Source organism: Bufo bufo, chromosome 3, assembly GCF_905171765.1.
Source record: "Bufo bufo chromosome 3, aBufBuf1.1, whole genome shotgun sequence".
In the NCBI taxonomy this organism is placed as follows: Eukaryota; Metazoa; Chordata; class Amphibia; order Anura; family Bufonidae; genus Bufo; species Bufo bufo.
The window spans coordinates 580960681-580966680 of NC_053391.1; positions in this window are offsets into that span (position 1 = coordinate 580960681).

The following is a 6000-nucleotide window of genomic DNA, read 5'->3' on the forward strand; positions in this document are numbered from 1 at the left end:
TTCTGAGTTCTTGCGTGGTTTTACCCACATATATGACTTCTTTCTTTTGTCTTTCACGTTGTTCGCCGCTGCAAAGTAAGATGGTTCTATCGCTTTTTTTAGCTCTGTTGTATGCATAGTGCATTTTTTTTTTGGATAAATATTTTTATCCCAAAAAAAACTCTGCACTATGCATACAACAGAGTTAAAAAAAGCGATAGAACCATCTTACTTCGCAGCGGCGAACAACGTGAAAGACAAAAGAAAGTAGTACGATGCATAGGTAACTACGATGGACAGCACGAAAAAATACGCAAAATCCTAGGGCGACACTGGCATATATTGCTCTCAGATGATGAATTAAAAGAGATCATCACCCCTAGACCAGCCATCACATATAGGAGGGGGCAGAATATTAGAGAAAAACTAGTACATAGTCACTTCACACAAGGTAAGACACAAGAAAAACCTACCTGGCTCCATGTGATGGGATCATATCCACGTGGTGATTGCAGTTTCTGTGGGAAAATGATACCAAAAAAGGACTTTGTAAATCCAACTGATAACAAAAAATATCAGATTAAAGAATACATAAACTGTAAATCTATGGGAGTAATATATGCCATACAATGCGGATGTCCAAAAATATATGTGGGTAAAACCACGCTAGAACTCAGAAGGCGTATTTCCAAACACCTTAGCACTATTAATACCCTCAGCGATACACCCCTTGCAAGACACGTGCAAAATAAACATAATGGGAACGTTCAGAACCTTAAAGTATGGGCGATCCAAAAACTTAAGTTAGGCCCAAGAATGGGCAACCTGGATAAAAGGCTACAACAAGAGGAAACTCGGTGGATATACCGCCTTGGTAGTCTAGCCCCTCACGGTCTAAATGAGGGATTTACTTATGCCTCGTTCTTATGAGAGAGATTCTAACAAATTTTGTAAATAATTTAGCATGTAAGTAAATAGATTATCTATAGAACTACATGATGACGATAAGAAGGGCGGTTAATCAGTCTTTTTTTTAAAAACAAAACCTATAACATAATAAAGGTGTACCTCCATACTGCAAATGTAACTGAGGGACGGTAAAAGGACTTCAAATAATCCTAATGATGCAAATCAAACATATTAAGATATAAAAGAAAACAAAACAAGAAAAATAAAATACAAAAAATACAATATACCGTACAGACCTGAGGAACGCTGGGCAAGATATAGAGATCTGGGTAGTCTATGGCACCTGTAAAATATAGAAAAGAGGACGATGCAGAGTAAGATAAGGAGTCAGCATATAAGCTGACAAAAAATGCTGTAGAGAAGGGAGAATCCAACCCAGTGGCAGGAGATATTGGAGAGGATTCCGCAGCTCTCTCTCAGCGAGGCCCATAGGCTGTCGCACCTATACCTAATTCATAGGGTTTATAGAACTCCTCAGTTTCTGTTTAATATTGGACTTCGGTTGGACTCCAAATGCCCGCGATGCGGGGAGGAAGCAGGTATGCTACACATGCTGTGGTCGTGCTCGGCCCTCGAGGGTTTTTGGCACACAGTGCTGCATTTTATCAATTCTCTGTATGAAGTTACGCTGGATGTGACGCCATTTGTCTGTGTATTGGGGTATGTGGAGGACTTGCCAATCACTGAGCCCAGGAAGATAGCAGTGGCCAGAATGTTGTATATGGCTCGTAAGCTGATTGCTCAACATTGGCTGGATGAGGGTAGTCCTAGTAAAACCGAATATATAGCCAAGATTAATTGGTTACTTAATATGGAACGAGGGGTCTATAGGAAGAGGGGTGCCATGGCCAAATTTGAAAAGCTCTGGACTCCTTGGATTGATGCCCCCGGGCTGGTGTCCAGGGAACTTCAGAGATACCGTCTGGGATTAGTGTGAGGGTACTATCGCTGATTGTATATATATGGCTTGGTGATTGGCAGCTTCTCATAGAAGACATGGAATGCTTCTACGATATGCAATGTAATGTGGGGAGGTTATGGCCGATAACAAATGTATATTCCATCTTCAATTATAAGTTCACAAAGTTTTCTCTCAAGATTTTGTGGGATTGTTGTAGGGATGGGGCTTGTGCCTGTGTAACTTTTATGTGGATGTACTGGTGTAACCGAATGTTGAAGCTATGGAAGATGGAGGGCATCGCAATGATGGTTTGTGGGGGGAGGGTATGTGGGGGTTGGGGCCTTATGTTTGTATTATTATTAAAAAATGCTAATAAAAAATTACTTAATTAAAAAAAAAAGAGAAGGGAGAATCCATCTAAGCTCTAATGTGAGCGCATCAGGAGCTTGTAAAATAACATTAAATATCTGCGCATGGGCAATAAATAGATAAGATAAGTGATCAGCACTAAGTCCCTACGCAGGCGCAGTAATATCAGTAGCAAGTGGAACGAATCACTAAGTATTCGAGCATGCGCGAAAAATAGAAAAATAAATGACAAGACGACCGGCACTAAGTCCAGACGCATGCGCACTAACACCAGAAAAGAGCGGAATGAATTACAAGTATTCGAGCATGCGCAAGAAATACATGATATGAGGGACCAGTAACTAAGTCCGGGCGCATGCGCACTAACATCAGTAGAGAGCGGAACGAATCATAAGTATTTGAGCATGCGCAAGAAACAGATGACATGAGGGGCCAGTAACTAAGTCCGGGCGCATGCGCACCAGCGTCAGAAGAGAGCGGAACGAAGTATTAAGTGCACGGACATGTGCGGCGACGGAGGATGTTTGCAATCATCACTAAGTTCATGCGCAAGGGTAGACGGCGCAGGTAAGCGCCGATAGGTGGAGAGAGAAGTGGGAGGACCTAACCACCCCATGCATCAAGAAACATATACATTGATTGGCCGAACATCCCTTTGAGCAGTAAAAGAGATGTGGATTGGCCAGTGCAGTTATGACACACGCAGCGAGGTATTAAAAGCCTGGTCCCGCCCCCAACACATTCACTGCCCAAACCCCTGAAGACGCCAAGTGTTTGGCGAAACATGTCGGGGGGCAGAGAGTGATACATATTGTTTTAGCCAGCGAATGCCATGTCTAGCAAGACAGTACGGTTAGACTGTTAGCAGTAGAGTGAACTAGGAGGACGCTTGCTATCTCAAGATAGCTGTAATGACCGGCTTCACGCAAAGGGAAGGAAATGGGAAGGCCCTGTCCAAGGGAGAGGGAAAGGTGGTGACCCCTGACTCACCTTGCGGCTGGCACCTGACTGCCCTGACGTCCCTAGACGGGTTCCTCACCCGTACGCCGATCACGTGCCTAAACCCTGGCTTTCCCTAAGATGAGCCCTGTGTAGTGAACACTAGTCCGCACCACTGACACTAAGAGGAAAACACCACGGAGAGGACAGACAATACAGACAAACATATAATCCCAGGTGGGCGACAACAGCAGACCACCAAGGCCCAACAGGGATCCGGAGGGTAACGTTCTGGAACAACAACCAGGAATCACAGCTACACAGCTCCAGTGGGTCAGTATAGAAGTCCAGGCAGGAAGCTCTATATCTGGCAACCAGAGTAGTGGGAGAGGGGAATATAAGGAGGTTGGGATTGCTGGACAAGAAACAGCTGAGGAGGAGAAGCTACGGATCCCTGAGTGAGCCAAAAAGGGTTGCAAGGCAAACCCAGAAAGCTACCATTACGAAACAGCACTGTCTTTGTACATCGAGCGCGCAGCCACCCGCTGCGACTTCCTGACCGCGGGTATAACGGAGTCAGGCGTGGCTCTTGACACCCTCGTGACAATAGCACACTGTGGAACTAACAGTGTACATGAAATACAATACACATTGTTGCCAAGTGGAGATAGTAGAGGCAGCCAGGAGATATAAGTTAAGGCTGCCCCCTGATGGTTCACAACTGCATATAAAATACATATATATATAATAATAACAGCTACAGTTCAGGCAGAGCTGATAATTTTAACCATGTGAGTTCTAGTTTATTTTAAGGGTAAAATAATAAACGTTAAATTTTAGTATTGGTAAATTAGCAACACGTGTCAACCCAGAGACAACCAATGGTCCCAGTGACCAACTGTAAAAAGATTTAGAAAATTATTTGGTCTCTGTTTTTCCATTTCCTACAGTGGATATTGTATAGGACTAGAAACCTTTAGGCTGGGTTCAAAAGTGACTGAAAATCGAGCGTTTCCCTTAGGGCCAGTTCACACAGGGCCAGTTACTGCCTCAAAATCAGCTCCAAAACAGCCTCCCATTCATTTCAATGAGAAGCAGCATTTGCTCTTTTTCACACATGGGTTAGAGAGGACCTTTCACCGATTATGACAATGTGAACTAAGTATACAGACATGGAGAGCGGCGCCCGGGGATCTCGCTGCACTTACTATTATCCCCGGGCGCCGCTCCGTTCTCCCGTTATGCCCTCCGGTATCTCCGCTCACTAAGTTATAGTAGGCGGAGATTTCAGTCACTAAGTTATGGTAGGCGGAGTCTGCCCTTGTTCTGCTGTAGCGCTGGCCAATCGCAGCACAGAGCTCACAGCCTGGGAGGTTATTTTCTCCCAGGCTGTGAGCTCTGCAATGCGATTGGCCAGCGCAACAGCAGAAACAAGGGCAGACTCTGCCTACCATAACTTAGTGACCGAAGATACTGGAGGGCATAGCGGGAGAACGGAGCGGCGCCGGGGGATAATAGTAAGTGCAGTGAGATCCCCGGGCGCCGCTCTACATGTCTGTATACTTAGTTCACATTGTCATAATCGGTGAAAGGTCCTCTTTAAGAGCAGCAGCAGCCCTATCTTGAGACAGAATCAGAGCTGAATCTCCCATTGAAATGAATAGGAAGCTGAAAAAAACCCAGAAAGTCTATTCGTTTTGTGTGCTTTTTCCACCCCCGTCCCATCCAACTGTTGAACACAACGTAAAACCAGCTGTGCGACTAACTATTGTGCCACAACCAGTCGAAAAAGGGACTTGTGACTTGTGTTGCCCTTGATAAATGACACCCAGTGTTTGGTCAGCGACTGTGAGCCAAAACCAGGTGCGGATCGGAAACAGAATATGAGCAAGTACTTCCATTATTCCTTTTCTCTGTATAGCCTTCACTCCTGAAGACACACCCATTGAAGTCCATGGGTTCATGCAAATCACAGACACAACACGCATGGGACCCATGTTAGGTCCGTTTTTCACTGATAGGAGATGCTTTTGAAATTAATTGTCCGGCGAGCAGTGTCTATGGAACGTGGGGGGCAAAAAAGTGACCAAACACAGGTCCTTCACGGACATCTTCTAGCCTGATACATGAACTGATTTTTTTTCAAAGACATCAAACTGACACGGAAATGCGAACAAGGCCTAAGGCCTGACTGTGTGAAATAATAATAATAATCTTTATATAGCGCCAACTTATTTCTCAGCGCTTTACAGTTCAGGGGTTCATATACAAACAGTCAAAAATAACATAGCAACAAACAAATCAATAATTACAACAAGAGGAATGAGGGTCCTGCTCGCAAGAGCTTACAATCTACTGTATGAGGATATAGGGGTGACACAAAAGGTAGAAGTGCTTGTTTTGTACAATGGTCCAGCCATGTTGGCAAAATAGGGGAGTAGATATAAAGCTGCATGATCCAGTCACCAGCCGATATCTGTAGTGCTTCTGGGGGCTTTGGAGAGTTTGGTAGGGGATCAAGGTTCAGAAACTGATGATAAATGGTCAATATATGGAGAGGAGTTAGATCAGTGGATGTGATAGGATAAACAACTAGTAATCCTCAGACCAATATATGCATCATAACAATAAAAAGAGGGTAAGGTCAGTCTTGGTACAGTTTTCATAGACGTGTCCACACGGGCACAGAGAGGCAACAAGCTGAGAGAGCCTTTTCACTGCCCGGGTGAAACAGCACGTTCTCAGCCCGGAAAGACTGCCACCAGTTCCTTGTTTGATATAAGCCCGGTCCGCTAACAGGATTATATAGGGTAAGAAACCAACGCGCAGTAGCGTATAACTAG